The sequence below is a fragment of the Danio rerio genome, chromosome 4 (genome assembly GCF_049306965.1).
Source record: "Danio rerio strain Tuebingen ecotype United States chromosome 4, GRCz12tu, whole genome shotgun sequence".
Lineage (NCBI taxonomy): Eukaryota > Metazoa > Chordata > Actinopteri > Cypriniformes > Danionidae > Danio > Danio rerio.
In genome coordinates, this window is record NC_133179.1 from 33,781,600 (window position 1) to 33,804,852 (window position 23,253).

The window sequence follows — 23,253 nt, forward strand, 5'->3', positions numbered from 1 at the left end:
TAATTTCCTGTAAGGGTTGGGTTTAGAGATTTGGTGTTAGAGCAATCGAAAGTACAGTTTATATAGTATAAAAACAATTGTAACCTATGTAATATCCCCACAATTCACAAAAATGTGTGTGCGTGATTTTGTGACATATTAGGACACAAATCTGTTTAATGACATAGGTATGACACGGTTATTACAAAAAGGAGGTGAAATATGAGAACATTGGTGACGTCCTCCTTTCTCAAAAAGCTTATAAATTCCACAGGATGAGTTTAATCAGAGTAAAGCTGCACACTGTCTCTTGTGATGGTTGGGTTTAGGGCTAGGGTGGGGTGAGGGCAATACAATATACGGTTTGGACAGTATAAAATGAATGGAAACCTATGTAATGTACCCAATTTTCACGAAAACAAACTTCTGTGTGTGAGTGAGAGACAGAGAGAACTGTGTGTGTGTGTGTGTGTGTGTGTGTGCGCGCGTGTTAGAGTGTAAGAATGTGTGAGAGTGTAGGGAGAATGTGTACATAGTACATTACATTAGGTGTGTGCAGGGCAGTGTGTGTGTGTGTGTGTGTGTGTGTGTGTGTATGTATGTGCATGTGTGTCTGAGAGAGAGTGTATGTATGTGAGTGAACATGCTGAATTATCTCATCAGTGAAAGAATTTTCTGGTAAAAGGGCCTGACAATGAGTTCTTGTACTGTAGAAACTATTGACATCCATCAAATATCTACAAAAAATACACAAACAATCAAATTTAAATTTCTTACGATTGTGCTAATGCTGGTATACAAGTATTTGCCATTTAAGAGGTAATTATCTTTAAAAGTTGTGATTTCCACAAATAAGTTCTAAAAATTCATTATATTTACTCCAAAACTATCCTAAAAGTGTTGAAAAATAGATATACTTAAGAAATGATCTTAGTATATTCATGAATAAATAACAAGCTGTGTCATATTTATTCTGTGAATTATCAAAAGCTGATGTTTCTCAGCAAACAGTCCATTCAGACTGCAGAAATGCATGATATGAAATCTTTAGTTTTGCTTTTCTACCATAAAGTGACAAATTAACCATTTAGTAGAGCATGTTTTTCAAAAATTCCTACACTAAATATTTTTTATGACACCAAGTACCATAACTTTGTAAAGTTAGGGCTCTAAGCAGGTAATAAGTCAAAATATATGCTTACCTTGCAAATTTTTACCAAAAACAGTTCACATGATGTCAGGACAGATTTCCTTGTTTTTGATTTCATTGTAGAAACAATGTTGTGACGAGTGCTTTTGATTGAGTTAGTGACAACTAGTGGATTTTTTTGGCATAACCTACCTCAACCAAATGATAGAGATGGCTCAATCAGGTTTAGGTAAGTTAGGTACTCCTCTCAATAAGATATGGTCAGTCAAAATATGGTCAACCATTTGGTCGAGCAGGAAGTTAAAGGGATAATATATAAATATTAATATATTTTTTAGATTTTAATAAAAAAAAAAATTTATTGTGTTGTGAACAAAAAATCTATGTATGGAAAGCATCGTCAATACTTGGCTATCGAATTGAACTGAATCATTGGCATAATAATCGTAACCGAACCAAACCGTGAGACCAGTGTAAATTCACACCCCCACTCGTTACAATTATAGACCTTTTCTTGGCAGCTGCACTGAGGTCGCCATAGCGACCAGCGTCTTCTGGAAAAATGTTTAGATCTTCCATTTACAGTGTTTATAACCAGTAATTTGCGAAACCCATTTCCGAAAATAGGTTTCAATAGCCTTTTGAGTGAATTATGAAGTGTTTTTGTGACAACTTTGAAAGGTGTGTGTTAAAGCTGATATAATCTGTGGTTCAAGGAAAAAAAGATTTAAAATTAACAAAACAATATGTCTTTTGACTGCTTTCTTTAATAACTACATAACACAATACTTGTACTTTTACTTTCAGTACTTGAGTAGTAAATTTTGAAAAACTACTTGCAATACTTAAGTGAAAAAAATGTTAAATACTTTATTACTTCCACTTAAGTATGGTGCTTAAAGAGCACTTCTACTCAAGTCACTTTTTGATAGAGTACTTGTACTTTTACTTAAGTCTGGGTCTCTAGTACTTTATACATCTCTGCACCTTTCCCCTTGTGCGCTGTTGGGTCATTTTCATCCATTCTGGGTTGATTTTGAGGCTTAATTTGGCCAAAACTTTATCTGTGTTTTAGGAAACGGACTGATATTTGGGGACATCTTTTTCTGACATATTCTGGAAAAATGCTTTGAAATTAAAAAAGTCAATACACTCTGGGCAAATTTACTCCCTTTTCATTATATTCATGGCCATTTTGTCTTCATTGGCCTCTATTACAACAAAAAAAAAAATTATTGCAAAGTCATGACAGCATATTATCATACATTTATAATTGTTGGTTTTCTGTGACAACAGTAAACATTGTTTAATTGGTCTTCCTCCCATGGGATGGCAAAAAGAAAATAGGTGAAAGCATAAAGGAAGAAGAGGAGAGTTGAAGAGGGCAGCATCATATGGTATGTGGAAGAAAGAGAAGTTGACTGAACTGTTGCAGTGCAGGGAAACGAGGAGAGAAATCGGGTCGAGACGAGCAGTGTAAACTTAACAATTGGCTGTGAGAAACAAAAAAGCAAAAGTACGTATTGAAGCAAGAATTTTGTTACTGAAGTGCTCATGATGTCTGTGAACGAGTACGTCACCAAAGACTTCAGTGCAGTTTACTTTCAGTCAACTTAACGATCTATCTCCCTGGCATGGAGTCAGCTGCCAAAAGCCTTCATCCCGCAGTCGATAACGCAAACTGTTGAGGTCCTCATGTGAAACTTAAAATTTTGTTTACTTTGTTAAACTTTTAAATGACCATTATAGCACGTTTGTTGTTATTTCTAGTTCTAAAGTATATTTTGTCAGAAATGGGGTAGCTTTATAGTAAAACATCAAAAGCTGTTCAAATGGTTTTGTTTTACACGTGAGGTCCCACATGGTCAGCTAGTTAAGAGTGGGAGTAGCTGGAAGCGTGTGCAAGTAAACACACAAGGTTTCAATATTGTGTTGTTTCGTGTTTATAAGTGTATGTGCGATCACCCCTTTTCTCTCTCTCTCTCTCTCTCCCACACACCCCCTACATACAAAACCCACAGATACCTTTCGGATGCTTCTGAAAAATGTTTTCGACAGCCCTCCATAAAATGGGTGGAGTAAAGACAAACTTTACCAGCTGAAATGTGCGGGGGCTAAATCACCAAGTGAAACGAATCAAGGTGTTCGCAAATCTTAAGTTAAACTCTTATACTGTATATTTACAGGAGACACATCTGTTGAAAAAAAAGACTATTCTAAACTTAATAAAGGAGCCTATACACAAATTTATCATTCTAACTTCAATAGCAGAAGTAGGGGCGTTGCTGTACTCAAACATAAGAATGTACAGTTTGTTATGGAGTCAAATGTGTTGGATAAAAATGGCAGACACATAATAACCCAAGATTAACTTTTTAACATGTCTGTGGTCCTGGTCGATGTGTATGCTCACACTAGTTTGCTGTATCGCTTCGAGTAATACATTAAGTCAGCCAGCACAATGCATCAACTTCTTCCTTCAGACATATGATGTAAGTAACCCCTGGAGATTTAAAGATCCATCTTCCAAGCAATTTTCCTTCTGCTCACCTGTGCATTAAACCTATTCCAGGATTGACCATTTTCTCCTGGACAAGCAGTTACTTCCCCCTATGTCAGAAGTAGAATATGGTAGTATTGTTATTTCTGACCATTGTCCAGTTTCACTAAAGCTGTTTTCCAGGCAATGTAATCCCCCAAGGTACATGGCCGTTTACCTCAAAACTCTAGGCAGACGACGATTTTGTAAAATTCATTGATGTTCAAATCAGTTTCTTTCTTGAGACCAACAAGTCCCCAGAGGTGAGTTATAGTATCCTATGGGATACTCTGAAAGCATATATAAGAGGATAGATTATGTCATATCAAGCTTGTGCAAATAAAAGAATGTCAAAATGGCTTACAGAGATTATGAATAAAATTAATACAATTGATCAGCTACACTCAACATCACCTTCCGAAGAGCTCCTTAAGAAAATACTTCTTCTGCAAGCGGAATATGACTTCTTGACAGACGAAAATGCAGAGGATCTCCACATAAGATCACGCTAGATTCAATATAAACATGGTGAACGAGCTGGCAGGTTGTTGTGTTACCAACTGAAACAATCCTCAGCAGCTGGTTTTATAGCAGCAGTTAGTAAGGATGATGGCAGTATTATTACTGATCAACAGGAAATGAACGATCAATTTAAAAACTTCTATAAACTCTTTGCAGCTCTAAGGTAAACGAAATTGAACATATTGAGAGCTTTTTAAAAAATTATTTAGAATTACCATCCTTTTGTGATTCAGATCAGTTGGCATTAGAAGGAAATATAACACCTTCTGAAATTGAAAATGCAATAAAAAATTTGAAAACCGGAAAAGCAACTTGGGTTTTGGTCCTGGATTCTGTTCCTGGGTTAAAATTTTATATTCCAGGCCCCAAGCATCCATTCGAACAAATAACATAATTTCTAAATGCTTTCCACTCTCTAGGGCAGGGGTCTCAAACTCGCGGCCCGCAGGCCATTTGCGGCCCTCAGTGCAATATTTTGTGGCCCGCGCAGACCGCTGTACACTGACAGAATCCGTCCACACTACGCCGGAGTTCTCGAGAGCTGAAAACGGATCGTTTCGAAAACGCTGGAGAGGCCGTTTTCATTCTGAAACGCTGCTGCTCTGTCTCAGTGTGGATGGGGAAAGACGGAGACATCTGAAAACGGAGGTGGGGCTGCAGACATTCGCCTCTCTGATTGGGGCTTTTCCTCAATATAAAGTAGCCTAACACACAGTTCAGTCCTGAATCTTCTCCGTGTAAGTTCAGACTTCGCAAGTTTGATCAAGGCTGCATCTCTTCTTCTCAGTTTGATATGGAAAACATACCGAGGACACGCGTCAATCTTCACAGGGAACCGTGTACTTTATAACTTCATTCACATCACCCTGGCTACGTTGTTTCACTTTCTCAACAATAAAATGTAAACTTGATATAAGGAACTGCCTATTTTCATTTTAATATTAACAACTAAACAGACAGCAGAAATGTTGAGGCGTCGTGCTGCATGAGCGTCATCTTCACTGTGTGGATATTTATAACAAAACAGAGCCGATAACAGCTCCTTTCAATTTCAGTGAAAATACGAAACTTACCCTCTCTTTTGCTGAATATCAGTTTTAATAATCGATAATGGCCATTATAAAAGTATAACATACAATAAGTTTATACATTATAGGAAATAAAGGCAAGCGATCAGTCAATATACAGAATGTAGGCTACGTGGTTACATTAATCATTAACTTATCTTTGCGCTCAGCCAAAACACGTTACCTGAGAGCAAGTAATAGATTCCAATGACCAAAGTCAGGGAATATGGCGTTAAATAAAGACAACAAGACAAATGAAATATCACGTTTAATAAATATAGTGAAATTAGATCCAGCGGGAGATGCTTGATGAGAAGTCCGACTAGCAGAGCTCTCATCTGGGGAGACAGGCTGCAGCGCTTGCGAAATTGTGTGTGTGTGTGGTCACGTGATGTGCGTTTTCAGCGTTTTGGTGTGGACGGAGAGCAGTTCAGAAACGCTGGGTAAAACGCGAGTGTGGATGCGGATCGTTTTCATTCTAAAACGCCGTTTTAAAACTAAAACGCACTAGTGTAAACGGTGCCTGACAGAATCAGGGGAGCGGGGAGAGACAGCGCTCCCCGCTCCGCTGATTCTATCCGTACACAGCGGTCACTGGCATTCCCCGCCCGCCGTGTAAACAAAGGGGCGGGGATGCCGGTGACGTCACCACGCACCCCGCCCCTTTGTTAGACGCTGTGACGGGCGGGAAGTGTTTAGGAGGGAACTCGCGCCGGCCAGAACCTAGGTAAGCTGTTCCCGCCCCTGACTGCCACTTAGATACCTTTCTGCAGCCTGCCACCTACCTAGCTACAGCCTGCATCTTATATATATTAATATTATAGGGAGATACAGACTGGCACAGACTGATGTGACTGGAGTGGGGTGGGGGTGTTTTATTTATACATATACGCCTTTTTTTTTTAGGTGAGGGAATGGAAGTTTTGAGTGTGTGAGAAGTGTGTGAGAAGTTATTCTCCACCTTGAACTTCAATAAGTCAAAGTACAGGTCTAGACTTAATGATGATCTTCCGCTCTAAAGCCAAATGTGGTTCAGATTTGTGAGAAGAAGCGCTGTCAAGTCTCTGGCAGCAAGGAGTAGGCAAAAGATGCCATGTTCAGAAGAACTGTTCATAATCTTCACTAAATGTTATATTAATGTTCAGGACACTTCATGTTCAGAAGAAATAATTAAAACTGTTAATAATGACATTTGAGGACTTTTTTTTGTGAAATCCCTTATGCGGCCCAGCCTCACCCAGACTTTGCCTCCTGCGGCCCCCAGGTAAATTGAGTTTGAGACCCTGCTCTAGAGGAAGGACACAGTGCTACCCTCTGTCCCCTCTGCTCTTTGACATTGCCATTGAACTTCTTGCTACCAGATTAATTAACTTAGATTGAACCGCACTGATTGGATGAAATCAGCCTGGCTTCTGTATAGATCAGACAGCCTATACAGATCACACAATCTCAATAAACACTGTGTAAATGTATAAATATTTCGATAAGTATTGTTAATGGAATATTTATAAAGATATAATCTTGCTTTTAGTTATATGCCGGCTTTGAGCTCTTTACGCTCTCACACCAACCGGCACATGAGATGCGCTACAAGAGCTCTATACACACTCTACATGCACTGGCAAGATAACAGGTGCTAAAGTCCACGGGACCAATTTTATTTGTTACTTGTTCTTATTTTAAATGCCTTTTATTTTTTAAAACCGGGTAACATAATCTCCCTCAGAGGTATGGGAGTTTAATAACGTGGTGTGCATTAACCAACACCGCCCTGAAAGATTACACACTGCATATAGGCCAACAGCTCTACTGTGTTATGAATTGCACGTTTTAAATGACAGGGAGACATGCTACAATTAGTTTTTATTGTAAAATATAAATAATAACCCAGTGCACAATGAAATAATAATTTTTTAATGGCTTGTTTATTGGCGGCGTATATAGCCGTTTGTCACCGACTCTGTCCCAGTCATTCCCCTCGCTGGCCAGCAGAGCCCGCCCTCTCCGGACTTCTAGCATTACATCATCCACCTAGACTGATTGTGCACACACCTGATCTGAATCCTGGTAATGACCCACGCTCCCTATATAAGCCACACACAAACACCAGTTCTTTGCGAAGTCTTGTTCAGCCACGGCCAACATTTCTGAGTGTTATTCCCTGCCTGATCTTCTGTGCATTACCCCGGACTTTTTCTGACTCTGAATTGCCTTTTGCCTGCCCTCGACCCTTACTTGTGACACGGACTCTAAACCACGCTGCCTGCCCTCGACCCACGCTTGTTATAGGACGCTGAACCACGCCTCCGCCACTGATCTATGCCTGGTATATCACTCTGTGTCTGTCAGTCGCCAGCCCCACGACCTTCATTGATTGCTGTTGATGTGAGTTTGCACTTTAGTGCATGTTGGATGTTTGTGTTTGAACTGTGTCTAATAAATACTGCAAAATGGATCCCTCCGTGTCAGTCTCCACGTTACACCGTTAAGCTTAAATGGACTAAGTATATTTTTATTAAAATTAAAGCACAATAATACAAACTAGCCATCCTTTGTTTTTGGTTTTTTTCGTTTCTGTATATTTTTATCAAACAAAAAATGCAATGAATTGTTTATTTTGGCTTTCATTTTATTAGAATTAACATAATTATTAGGCGACACAACTTCTCCATTGGCTCTAATTGCGTTTACAGATACCCTACAAATAGACTTTTTCGCTCAAAAACATTTATGCCTGTTAATTTCAGTGCTGTATTTTAATCAAGTAATAATAATCAAGTGCAAAAAAGAAGAGCTGAGCTTCGAAAAAAGCGCTTGCTCCGGTTGCCGCGATGGCTGCTTAAGTTGGCTTGTCAGTTCTAAATCAGTGCTTTTGTTTTAATAAAAAATAGGATTATTTATTACTAAACATTGTGAGATGATGGTCGCGTGATTTTTAAAATTAGATTTATGCGTTGCGTAATTATGGCTATTGACCTTATCTACCCGCGACTCACCCATAGTTAAACATCAAGTAGCCGACATTTTGATTACCTGACCAGTGGATTAAGGACAGGACTCATGAATAATAAGGAATCGCACATAACAGGGTTTTATGCGTCCCCAATATGCAATGCCAAGAGAGTGACTCCATAAGGTAACGTACACTGCACACACTTTGTATAATGTGTGAAGTTGTGGACGCATAAGCGCAAGAATAACTAATTCTTTAAATGTCCATGCTTGATCATTAATAGATAAGGTTTGGATTCGCAGGGTTTTCAACAATGCGTCATCACCTTAGAATTATAAGGTTCTATCTGCGTTCTGAATGATTTTGAGATATTGAGCTTCAAAGTTTTTGCATTCTATATAGCAAACAACATGTGTGTAACAGATCTCTTTCATACATTAACATGACAGAGACCCTAAGGATTCTCTAAATGTAAATTTATCAAAGTTCTCTTACATTTGCAAATTGGAGTAAATAAACCACGCTAAATGCAGATAGAACCTTCTCATTCTGAAAAGTCATTTTTCCGCTTGGAATTATATGTTCATGTTTTAGGATAAATATTTTCTCTTTTAAAATTAAGCATACAAGGCTGTACAATTATAATTTTTTTTCCAGTGCAGCTGTTAATTTTATCTAATTATGTTCATATTTATAAAATTTTATACTTTTAAATAAATTATTAAATTATATTTATTGAATTGTATGCCCCATGAAATAAATTAAGTATTTGCCCTTCAAGGCTTAATATTAAACTTATAGACTTTAAAAGAAACAGACTATGAGCAAATGAGTTTAATAAACACTGAAAATTGTTTCACTGACTACATATACACAATATTTTAAATTTTTAATATACAAATTTTTAAATATTCATTTCTTTTTCAACAATTTAAAATTGAGCATTTCATCTCCATGTTTGCGACACGTTGGCACAGTGGGTAGCACGATTGCCTCACATCAAAAAGGTCGCTGGTTCGAGCCTTGGCTGTGGGCATTTTTGTGTGGAGTTTGCATGTTCTCCCCGTGTTTGCGTGGGTTTCCTGTGGGTTCTCTGGTTTTCCCCACAGGTCCAAAGACATGCGGTACAGGTGAATTGGATAAGCTAAAATTGGCCATAGTGTATGTGTGTGAAAGAGAGTGTATGGGTGTTTCCCAGTGTTGGGTTGCAGCTGTAAGGGCATCCGCTGTGTAAAACATATACTGGATAAGTTGGCGGTTCACTCCGCTGTGGCGACCCAAGATTAATAAAGGGTCGCAAAGAAAATGAATGAATGAATCTCAAATGTCAAGATATGCTTCTATTTGCTTAAATTTTGTGTGGTGTGGCATTATTTAGTCGACTCTGATTTTGTGTGATTTTTGTCTTTCTGGTGTTTCCTGCTGTCAATGGAGCAGTCCGGCAAAATGACAAAGAAAGCTAATCCTAATTGGTCCTTGTGCATGCATTAAAAATGCTGACTGGCTCACAGTTAGAACCTTATAGAGCCAAGCTAGAGTTCAACTTTGTAGATACACCTTTTTTGTTTTTTAAATAAAAAGCCTTAATGTAAACAACGTACATCCCATAATGAATAAAAACACATCCCATAATGTAAATAAGTTGCCATTTAAAAAAAATATGTGAATAACTCAATTTTGACAAAAACGTCAGATAGAACCTTATAATTCTAAGGTGACGGTGTGTATTTTTTAGGTATGGAACAGCCTTCTGTTAAAAGATTTTTGTGTTCATCCTTGCTACAAGCAAAAAAAAAAAAAAAAAAAATGAACAAATAATCTTCATTGAAAATCTATGTAGGCCTTGCCATTAAAAATACAGTGTTTCTAACCAGATGGTTTTTCAAGTTACTTATAAAGAGAATGTTACTTCAGTCATGTTGCTGTAATGTTTTAAGTTGACTATAGTTACACAATTTAAAAAAAACTAAAATAAAAAAAAATCGAAACCGTGAATCGGTCAAACTTTATAAAAAAAATCTAGATTTTTCTTTGCCATTTCGCCCAGCCCTAGTTGTTCCCATACTGATAAACTTCCGGTGACCCGTTATTGTGATATTATTTATTTATTTTTTTCCTATTTCATACGGTTCCTTTTACAGTATCGATCTTGTAATGTAATGAAAATACATTCAGTAAATAAACTTTGGCCTTCATTTAGTTGTTCAAGCGTAAAACAAGACACAAGGCATTTTACTAGCACTCACCCATCAGAATCGGCAGGCTAGCGCAGAAGTTCCATTTAATATACTGGAGTAAATTAAATGCTCATATTATAAAGACATGGCGGGAAAAAATTTAATTTAATGCACTGCTTCTTGTACAATCTGAGACCCACTTTATATCAGATATCACTCGGCCAGTGGAGATTGCTGACTTCTAAAGAAAGCAGACCTTAAATGCACAGATATTTGCATTGGCATACAGTTTACCGGAAGCGCTTAACCCAGGTTACTGGCAAATTAAAAGTCCTATTAGCATGCTTCGGCATATACGCTATTATAGCACGGCCAATTTACACAAACTGATTATAGAAACACTGTTCTGGCTTTCCAACATTTGTAATGATGAGGCCCCACTTTGGTTACTGATGGAACAGCACACGTCTAATCTAGTGTCTTTACGCTCACTACTTTGTGCTTCGATTCCAGTGAGTAAACAAAATTCTATAAAAAACCCAGTTATTAATGGATAACTCAGAATATGGTCACAACTCAGACCTCACTTTAATAATAAAACAAGCATTGCCTTCTGCTCCCATTTTGTTAAATCCGTTATTCCCTCCCTCTCTTATAAATTGAGCATCCCAATGATGGTCTAGGAAGGGAGATAACTGTGTTAAAGACCTGTTTAAAGATGGCATATTTATCTCATTTCAACAGTTAAAGGGCCATGAAACCCCCTCGTTTCAGCAGGGTGTTTTCACACCTCCACTTTGGAAAAAGTCAGAAAAGTGGGGGTGTCCAGCTCTGTTTAGGGGGAGTGTCGGAGGAACTAAAGTGGGAGGGTGTGGGAGTGTCTATTTGGGCACGCGCGAGTTTCAGTCAAAATACACACACAGGAGAAAGAGATGGTGTTTAACCTACATGGACATCTGTAGTGGAATTATTTGCCAAATTATTAACTGGTGGACTTTAACTGCAGTTGGCTCTTTCATTCAGGGAATTCATTCATGTCCCTCGCGACAAACGCGATATTTGATTCGAGGATCTGCTCTAAGCGTGTATTTTTCATGCAATGTTTGATACCGCACGGCGAATGACAGAAAAAAAACTCAGCATTTCCCGGAAACTTAGACGCACACGGCAGGTAACGTCAGAAAGCCGCGTGTGTTATTCCGGTCACAAAATGCGGTGCTAACATGTTTGCCCTCAGTGCAATAGTTAACTTAATTCGATACGAACAAACTGAATAAACAAAGAGCACTGGTCGCTCACTTACCAAATCTGTAGAGACAGGTCAATCACCAGCAACTAGAGCCGCGTCTGAAGAGAAGACTACATCCGGAATCCGGATCTCAGCGTTTGCAGATGAGAACAGCTCTCAGGTAAACAATAATCCCCCTTAGACACGTAAGTTATTGTTGTCGCGCGTCGCGTACACTGTTAATCCACACGTGAGTCTGAGCTCTCACAGAGAGAAAATGAAAACGAAACTTAACTGCAGCAAAATTTAAAAGCAACACTTCACGCTTGTTTTGCCAACACAACGTGGCGTCTCTGTGGCGTAAAGACGGTGACACTAATGAATATTAATGAAGTTGCACAATAGAGCGCGCTGATTGGTTTGAACCAAGGCTTACTCATGCATTAATGCATCACACTGTAAGACGTAATAAGGCACACTCTGGCACAGACATCCAGTCTGCACGCTGGAATACAACGCTATTATGTCATGACCGTGACGCAGCTTCAAAAATTCGTTTCAAACAGGAAGTACGAATTTGCTTGAAATAACGCAAAAACAACCAATTTACACTTTTTAGTGAAATATAGGTGTCCTAATAGTGTTTTTAGCAGTGTGGGACACATATACGACTGTCAATAGCTCAAAAAATGTGTTTTGGTGTTTCGTGACCCTTTAAGAACAGACATTGAGATTCCCCAGTCTAATTTTTTAGGTACCTTGAGGTCCGTAGTTTTGTTAAAAAAAGATTTCTCTCCTTCACTGAACCAACCATAAGCATGATGGATAGATGAATTGGTAAATATAAACCCATATCAAAGGGGTATGATGTCCACGTTATATGAAGAGATCCAAAGAACTGCCTCCCCTTCCCTAAATCATATAAAGCAAAAATGAGAAGACAAACAGGGATTTAAAATATCAGATACAGCCTGGCAATATGCCATAGAACTGGTACACTCATCTTCTGTATGTATTAGACATGGTGTTTAAGGTGCTTTATAGGCTTCACATATCTGGGAACAAGCTGGCAAAAATGTATCCAGGGTCAGATTCATCTTGCTCCACATGTGGTTTGGAGCCAGCAGATCTGAGTCATATGTTCTAGGGATGCCCTAGATCAGTGGTTCTCAAACTTTTTTCACCAAGTACCACCTTACGACGCTATTTTTTTAACCAGTATTAAAAAATAGCGTCATAGGCCTAATTAAGCAGCTACAGGTGTGCACAGTTTAAAAATGATGCAAATTAATTCCTATTATTAAGAATATGTATTATTGTCAATCACTTTAAACATTTTTAATAGTCTGAACATTAACTGTGCTTGCAGATTTAAAAAAAAAGTTTGAGTTAAAATGTGCTTTTAAAAGTTCATTAAAAATTACCTGTTCTTAAAAAGTAAAAAGAAAACTGCTGTACTTAAATCTCAAGTATTCATAGTAGCCTATTCATCAAAAGCTGGAGATGTTGCTTGGACCTTATGAATATAGGCTATATGTCATATTCCTACACTTTTAGACAAATCTTAAAATATATGTTAAATGTACATATGACAGGGTTCATACAGGCACAGCCTAATGAAAATCAAGGAATTTTAAGCACTTTTTCCAGCACCTAATTTTTTTTTCAAGACTGACATGTTATGTATTGAAGACCTAAAAAGTATTCTCAGCAACCCATAAAACATTGCATACGAATAGATACAAATAAAAACCATTAATAATAATATGTATTAATCATATATTATTAATATAATAAACCTGCACTAAATGCTTGTGATATCTTTTTTGTACTCAAGTAAAAATACTATTACACTGCTAAAATAACACAAATTTTAGTAAATAATACTAATATTAGGTAAAAGTACAAAGTACTCTTTTAAAAAGTACTAGTTGGTTACTTTTGAAAAAAAAAATCAGATTTTCATTATGAAATCACTTTTTTTAAGTTTAAACCTGATTGAATGGTTTAATTGCTTAAATCCCAAAGCTACATGAATAGGAATTTGCACTAACAAAGGAAGTATGGTCGATTTTTCCTTTCATGACAATTAATATTTTTCAAAAGCACTGGTAAAACTACCACATAATCTTAAAGGCCATAGAGACACTTTTTGCCCATTTTTAAACGATATTTTCAAGCTTTGAAAGGTTAAATTAAAGTATATGGTAAAAAGATTTAAATTTAGCCTTTTATTTACATTTGTTACACTATTTTTCTTTACAATATGGCAAATTTGTTTCTTAAATAGCTGTACATCACATGTAGATTTTATTTTACACTTGATCTTAATCTAAAATAGAAACTTTTAAAAAAAGACAAGTACACTGTCAGTAAAAAAATAAAACAAATGGCTTAATTTTACTTGAGGTATTTAAAATGTGACAACAATACATTTATCAAAGCAGTGCTTTAAGAGTCTTATTGTTAATTTTGATAAATAAACAAGTAACAACGGATTGCTTTGACCTGTAATGCTTTAAGACAGATCAGAATACAGCTAAATGTATAAATCACACAAATACCTCATCCAGAAACATTTCCAGCATAATTCTTTTGTCGTAAAGAAACAAAAAAAATTCCACCTTTGCTAAAAGTAAGTTTCACTTTACAACACAGCCAAACAAGAAGACCATTAGCATTGGCATCGATCATGCATCAATCTAATTCTAAATACTTGATAACTTTGAATACTTTTGACTAAATTTAGTCAAGGAGCAAAGATAAATAATGTCTACTTTAATAGTGGAGAGATCGCGATTATATTCAATCTGAGCACACAGGTCTTGCAGTTCATTTGAAAAAAGCATATTTAAGAGCTGGCATATCTGTTTTAGCGATTTGCGTACATGACTGCGCTGTCGTGTTAAAATAAAGCACTCGCCACATTTGCAGAAATTAGTAATTGCGCAATACCTCCATTCCCGCGCCGCCATTCAGAATGTATTTAGAGGAGTGACAGGTCAGAGGCGAGTCGACTGGCTGTCGGAGAGCGAAACCGAAACGTGTATGTAGATCATCAAAAAGGCAGGAAATATGTCCGCGGTTTAATTACTCTGCTAGACATCTCTATAGTGAAAACATCCGAGAAGCATTATTCCAACAAAACATTTGTTTTTAAGTTGTTTTTTCTGTCTCTGCAACACAGAAAGCCTTTGTCCCGCCCTTACGTTTCACGCAACTAGACAAGGTCAACTGTGATTGGTTACTTTTCATGTCAGTCAAATCACGCTTCAGAATCAATTCTTAAACTTCGGAAACTGATTTTCAGCAGCTTATGACACAATGCACTAAATAAACATTCTAAGCACAGCGTTGTGATCGTACGCTTCACAAAACAGCCACTGCTGATCACATCGATGTTATATTACGCATTAAAGGATTTAAAGGATTAAAAGTGTTAATTGTTTCTTTCATTATTCAGCGGTTCCTCCGCGTACCACTTGGAGGAAGCCCGCGTACCACTGAGAATCCCTAGATCATTGGTTTTCAAACTGGGGGCCGCCAGATGGCGCTAGGGGGGCCGCAAAAATTTTTAGATAAGCGGTAATCAATGGGCCCACATAGATGAATTTTGTGTCCCGCATCATTCTGACGGTTAATATATTTTTATTATAATTTGAGCTCAAAAGTACTGCAAAAATTAAGCTTTGTTTATGTCATTTCAATGCAGTTGACACTTTTGTGAAACAGGAAAAGAAGCACAGCGGCAATATTTCAGTTAAAATACATGATCAATAAGAACATTATCGGAGGCTGAAAGCACGTCCCTGTTTATGGCTTGCGTTTCTAAGTAAGCGATCAGCTGGGTGCTGCGGAGTGCGCGCCTCTTTGCGCAGGCTTCACTTATAGGGAACAAATATCATTTTAAAGACAGGGCACAACATTGCACATCGTCCACAGTGAGACAGGCTTTACACTTTGCATTGTACAAATATAAGACGGTCCTCTTTGGCAAACAAACATATTAAAATTGTAAAGCAAAAAGTGCTGCAATAACAATGAATGGAGCTGTCATCACATTAGCGAGTGCTCAGAGTTTCACTCCTGTTACACTAATGACAGCTGGATGAGCTCTGCAGTGGACCTCTTACTCACATTGGTTCATAACTGGATGATTAAAAAAAACTAAATTGTATACACACTGAATAAAACCACTATAGCCTATAAAAATTATAATGTATCTGTTTGTGTTATGTTATAGGGCTAATTAATTATTAAATATTAAAATGTATTATTGCTCTGTATTTAATGGAGCTCAACATATCTGATCAAATTTTAATACTCTGAATATAAATGCATTTTTTTCAAGATGTTCCACTTTTTCCCATATTTATTTGTGTAACTAATTTAAATGTAATGTTTAGCATTATTATTAATAGAACAAACTGGTATGAACATTTTAAAGTCAGCAAAGCTTCTAAAATTATGCAAAGTAAAATGTATGGCTTTTTGAACTTGAATACCCAATTCTAGATTGCATTTAGGAAATTATTTTTTATAAGTTTAAGTCAGGATTGTCGACCTGAGTAAATTATGATGTGCACAAAAAAAAGAATAAAAATAAACAAAACACACTGAACCACTACAGCCTCCATTGTAGTATTGCTAGTTACAAAAGTACAGTTAACTATTAACAGGCTGATGACTGACAAAACTCTTTAAAACTTCAAAGCTTTAAATCTTTAGATACATTTAGACTCTCAGCTGTAAGGGTAAATACAGAAGAGTCTAGCTGTGCATAGGCAGAAAAAAAGCATAAAAATGGCATAAAAAACTGTGTAAACGTGATGACTCAAACACAAAATATGGCTTGATGGAATCCAGTGAGAGCAGACCACAATAAACACTGCGCATAAAGATTTGATCAATAGATTGAAGCACTGAAACCATGTCAACTCAACTAACATCTTACAAAAATTAATCCAGATAGTGAATAATATAGATTTATTGAATAATATATAATAATATAAATGTATTGAATAATACAATTTAAAAAAAATTAAGTACAGTTGTTAATTTGAGGGGGTGGCGTCATTTTTATTTTTGGGGGGTCCCCGAAAGAATTCGCCCTACACAAAGGGGCCCTCAGCTGAAAAAGTTTGAAAACCCCTGCCCCAGATTACATAGATTTTGGACCAATATTTTTAGATCATTTTCATTTAAATGTAATAAAAATATTAATCCTAATCCTTTGACCTCAATTTTTGGTATAGTGCCAGAAGAAATGTACCTGTCAGCTAATCATATAGAAATCCTTGGCTTTTCTTCTTAATTGGCCAGATGCCAGATTCTTCTCAGGAGCAAAAAAACAAACCCGCCATCAAACAAACATTAGATATTAGAAGTGTTATTACATCTTAAACTCGAGCACTTTAATTACACCATCTGAGGCTCTACAAAAAAGTTTTATGAGGTTTGACAGCCTTTCCTATCCCACATTGAACGCTCAGGGGTTATTATATCCTAAGTGAGAGTTTATCCCTATTTTTTTTTATATATTTTGATTTATTTATTTAATTTATTTTTATTTTTCTTTATGGGGTGTGAGTATGTCTGTAGCTATGTACCATGTTAATTTGTTGTTCAATATGTGTGTTGTGGAAAAGTTGAAGACTGAATATAAAATATTTGAATAATAAGAATGTAAGCAGTACTAAATATTGTTTTTAGAACGAGTAATGATCCCATTAATCTAGTTACAGTACATGTCCCTGTCGAAGGTCTGTGAATTAAAGCTCATTATTCATTAAAGAAGGACAAGCCATTCTCGTACATGACTTCTTTGTGTGACTTATTAGCAAAACTGGAATATTGCATAAAAAATATGTAAATAAATCAGCGTTTCTATCCAATGAATCAAAGATGTCCATTCACACTCATTTTCATCATCATATGATAGGCAATTAATCGAAAATCCAACTTCAATTTTAGCTTACTATGATTATAAAAATACATTAATCGAGATAAATGATTATTGCATCATATACCGCCCCCTTTCCAGTTGTACACATTTGTTGCTCTGCAAAGCTCAGTTCCACGTGAAAATGACTAAAAGCATGTGCTGTAATGTAACGTTTGCAGCATGAGATGAGCATCATTTATTGATGTACGTTCGAATCATTCATGTTTTAAAAAAGCACAAACGAGACCGCATGCTTCTGTGTGTGTACCCGCTTGGCCTCAAAGACAAGGAGAGCACACACAACTAACGCCATCTTAATTTGAGCGCTTTAATGGTCAAATACATGCACATTTGGGTCAGAGTGCTGTGTTTAGTGAATATTCATATTAACCCTAATTTGTGTAATAAACAAGTTGAGAATCAAAAGACACGTGAAGGAGAAACCATATCAGAGCCGCACTATTCTTAAAGTGACAGCGTGCGATATTCCTGCTGCCGCCTGAGAAAATCCCTCACTGCTCTTGACTGCAGGACTTTTGTAGCTGAAGTTTTTTTCTTACAGTGAAGATACTTAAAGATTATTTCATATTTTTATTCTATTGTATTTATTTTCCTTTCCTCATTTACAACTAGGAAAATAACTGTGCATTGTATACATTTAAAGTCAGAATTATTAGCCCTTCTCAATTATTAATGACCCTTTCCCCCCAATTTCTGTTTAATGGAAAGATTTATTTTCAACCCATTTTTAAGCATAATAGATTTAATAACTCATCTCTAATAACAGATTCCTTTTATCTTTCCTATGATGACAGTACTTTTTTATTTTACTAGATATTTTTTCAAGATACTACACAGCAAATTCATTGGTGTTAAATTTCAAGTGTTGTGGTAATTCAGAGTAAAGTGTTAAAATTCTAGAGTTAGATAAAGGTAAAATAACCCTCTCGGCGTTAAAAGCTGATTTGCCTCCTTGTCACACAGAGTAACATGTATCTACCTATGTAGAAAACCCTTGTATTTGAGAAACTAATCAGAGTGTCTGAAATCTCACCACACCCTCATTCACCTGGCCCTTAAATTAGTCAATTAGTTTAGTCCACTAGACAGAGGGAATGACCACAAATAAGTGAATTCAGACACCTGCTGTTAACAAGCACAATCACTGAAGGAATAAGAAATTGAAGGAAGAAATAAATCTACAGAAAACAGAGGATTAAACAACTCCATTAAATAATAGCATAAGCAGCTTCACTGATTACAGTTTGACTTCATTTCTGTAAGAATATTTGACAATGAATAGAGGTTTATATTTTTTTATTAAAAATATTTCATTTGACCTCACCATCATAGAGATCAGAGGCTGCTTATTTGAGCTCTTGAAGCTTTACTCTTATATCCTAATGTTTCTCTGACTGCTATAGCTGTGTTTCTAAAACTCATCAGCTATAGCAAGAAAGGTTAAGAGAAACTATACTGTTTATGCTTTATTGTATAGATTTAATTTCAGGTGTTTATTAAGTTGATTCATAAAGATATGCAAATATAATTGTATTAAAGCTGCATGGGACAATACTACTGGCAGTCTGCTGCTCTTCATAGAAGATTCAACAAATAATTAGGATGCAATTAATAATTAGAGTGTCATGCACTAAACATTCAAGCTCCAGCTTGCTCTGTATGACACACAGGCATCAAGAATCAGGACATGAACCTCAACCGTGGTTACTAAAAAAAAAGCTGCATAGTTCATGCCGCAATGCATGCTGGGTGCCAGCATAGTACAAAGCTCCCAGCATGCATTGCAGCATGAATAAATTATGCAGCTTTATGTTGTTACAATCTCTTTCTTTTCCTTTATTTTGTGTTGTTTTTGGGAGGTGATATTTCAGTAGAGTGTTTTTTTTAACTTGATTTTTATTTTTTTTGTTTGTCACCATCATTGAGATTCAAAGACTAATTATTGATGTCTGTGTGTTTTTGAGTTCTGCCATAGATCAAACATTCTCATTGTAAATATTGTTTTTATTTTATTGGAGCTTCAGTGGTTTCATTTATGTATATTATTTATTTCTCACACATAACTAATATGATATTGAATTAGAAAACAAGCAGGAAAGGATGGCTATGTTGTCATTAATAATCTCTTCAGACTGACACTTTAATTTTCTTTCAACTTTTCATGCTATATGTTTAAATAGTGTAATTAACACTATCTATAGCAGCCAAAATAAAAGACATTTATAGTAAGAAGTTGAAGAGCCTGACTAAAGCAGACTCTGTCCTCCATCATGGTGACTTCAAATGAACAACAGAAATTTTATTAAGAGCTTTTGTTCACATGACAGAAATAAAGTCACTGGTCAGTAATAGGTGAAGCTCCATGATAAGTTGTTTAATTTGATGAGTTTTTTTAAAGATGTTGAAAAATAACATTTTTTATTGTGTAATTTGTTTTATTTTTATTGATTATTATTTTATTTAGAGTTTTTTTTTCTCAGTTGATTTCATCTTTGGTTTTGGCTTGTGTTTTTCTGTCCTTCAGTGATTCTGCTTGTTAACAGTTGTTCATCAACAATTCTCAATCCTCCTTTAATTAGACACTTAATTGTCTCATTAACTTCATCACTGTCTGAGTGTTCAGCCCTCTGTAGTGAGGACACTAGTGAGGATTTTGCTCTGGAATTTAAGGCTTACGTGTGTTCGAATGAAAAATACAGACTATGGGATTTGTTTTTAACAGAAATATTCTGGAAACTGAATTTACGAATGTAAAATGTTGAAAACAGCAGATTACTGGCAACCACTGCTGCCAGTATTTTGACATACATTTAACAGATATTTTACACAATAAGAGTTTGCTAATTAACACTCTGGGTGTTAAAAAATTTAACACTTTCAAAAATGTTATTTTAACACTTATAGTGGTACCCATATAAACACTGAGGGAGTGTTAATTTTAACTCTAAGGTAGTTAAATCTACTAAATCTAAAATTTGCAGTGTGAGATCAAAATAAATAATACAAAAAAATACAGAATGTTGAATGTGCTTTTAACAGAAATATTCTGTAAACTGAATTTATGAATGTTAAAAACAGCAGATTACTGGCAACCACAGCTGCTGGTATTTTTCCGTAAAATCTAAAAATGAAAAAAAAGAAAGAAAAACAGCAAAACGGTTTTTGTGTCACCATTGTGGAGGATAATAGCGTCTCTGTTCAAGTCCAAGATGAACTGAGAAAATTTGATGTTATGCTGCATCTTCTTTTGTTTAAAGGTAACTGTGTAGTTACTAATGCTGTCAAAATCTGTTTGCTACTTGCAATCACACATGAAAACATTATTGCATCTAAAGACTTTACAATTTTTTTGCGCTAAGCTATGATTTTGTAAAATGAACATTGTATTAGTTCATGAAATATGGTTATTTTTTGTAAATTTATACAGTTATATAAAACTTCCATGTTTTTCACAAAAAGGTTCTGGCAACCACAGCTGCTGGTATTTTATCGGAAATTTAACAGATATTTTACACAATAAGAGTTTGCTAATTAACACTCTCTTGGTGTTGACAATGTTAACACTTTCAAAAGTGTTATTTTTAACACTTATAGTGGTTCCCATATAAACTCTGAGGGAGTGTTAATTTTAACCCCAAGGTAGTTAAATCTACTATCTAAAATTTGCTGTGTAGCATTCAGCTTGGAGTGACATTCAAAGGCTTAATTAGGGTATTTAGGCAAGTCATTGTATAACAGTAGTTTCTTCTGCAGACAATCAAAAATATATATTGCTTAAGGAGGCTAATAATATTGACCTTAAAATAGGTTTCTAAATATTAAAAACTGCTTTTATTCTAGCTGAAATAAAACAAAAAAGCCTTTCTCCAGAAGAAAAAATATTATAGGAAATACTGTGAAAAATACCTGAATTTGTTAAACATCATTTGGGAAATATTTTTATACAAAAAAAAAAAAAAAAATTGTACAGAAGGGTGAATAATTTTGACTTCAACTGATAATTGTTTTGAATAATCGTGATTACAATTATGACCAAAATAATCGTGATTAGAATTTTTCCCATAATCGAGCTGCCCTATCATAAGATCTCATATAACAAACCTTTTTTTAATGTTCATACTGGAATTTGTTCAGCAAAAGTGCTTGAGTAGTTTAGGTAGGTTTATCTTTTTTATTGAATAAAAAGTTTATCCTACTCAGTTATGCGCATGTTTTTATGCTTTTATTTCAAAAGTTATGTGCATCATGACTTTCCATCAACCGATTTATTAATTCACAGCAAAATCCTCAGAGTAAAATTTACTCAGTTCGGAGAACATTTGGTCCCTCTCTAAATTGAGCAAAATTTACTCAGCAGCAGAGTTAAAGTTTATGAGACAAGGATGGGGTTAATTAAGTGTTGATTGAGCACTGATGATGAACACCTGCTGTTAATAAGCAGAAACAGAAGTCCAAATTGAGATTTATTGAGAATGAACTGTTTTAGTTATTTACATTTTTACAAAAAAAAAACATCTTTTTTTTTCCCCCTTGATGTCACCATTGTGAAAAAAAAGTGGTTGATTTAATTGGGCTCTTTGATTAAATTTAATGTTAATTTTCTTTGCTTGCCATGACAAGTGTATAGTGAGCAAATATGATCAGGTTGACTGACCTTGTATTGATTCTTACTCTTGAAAAGAACAATAAGAGATTATGTTTTACTGTCCAAATTATGTATAATTGATGGTTTATCATATCAGAAACCAAATTCAGTGTTTTTCAAGAGAGTGGACCTCAACTGTGGTGTTATATTAAAATACATTGAGCATCTGAATCACTTTAGAGACACAGACATCCATAATCAGCGTATCTATCTCAACAGTGGTTAGAGATGCTTTTTTGTTTAGCTGCAGAGCATGTTAAGACAATCATAAAACAATCATAAATAGTTCCCAGCATGCACTGTAGGAAAAAAAAACTCACCATAGTTGAGAGGCATAAGCTGATTCTTTATGTCTGTGTGTTTTAAGATCTGATTAAAGTATTAATGAGCTCCATTTTCAAAATACAGTGCTCCTTTTGTGATAAAAAATTATTTAAACAACTAAATAGGTCAAACCCAATTTTACTGATTTGACCAGCGACTAAAACACCAAAGAAACAATTATCCAGAGTGCAATTGCTCTCTTTTTACAATTTTTGCCACAATACACTATTTGGTAAACAAAGAGAAATTAACATTTTTGACATACTTTTAACCAGGGTCTTTCAGGTTTCACCAAGTAAAATGTAAGACTTTTAAAGACATTTTCTGAAGATCGTTATAACTGAATTTTTAGACTCATAAGTGGCTAAAGGCTAAAGAATTTTTCAAATGGCCCAGGTTGAAAATATTTTGGTTTGCCCTATCAAAAAAAATTTAATAATTTAAAACATTTAATAATACAATAATAAATGAATAATACAATATTTAGACATTTCTTAGCAAAATATTTTAAATATTGTGTAAAAACAAGCAAGCTTTATTTGTATCCACACACTGTTTTCCAAAATAAACTTTCTTTAAAATAAAAAAATGAACAAATGTTTTAAAAGTTTTAAAAACTATAATAAGCTAAATCTAAGCAAAACAATCTGTCCAGGTCAGTTTCCTGAGCAGTGAATACATGAATACATTATTGTAAGAAAAAT

The 23,253-nt window shown here is 35.5% G+C and overlaps 1 protein-coding gene across 1 annotated transcript in view; it reads right to left on the reverse strand.

The window, feature by feature from the left end:
- The window catches only part of LOC137491257 (uncharacterized), a 29,824-nt gene that overhangs the window by 5,582 nt on the left and 989 nt on the right, over nt 1–23,253 (reverse strand). The window lies entirely within an intron of this gene.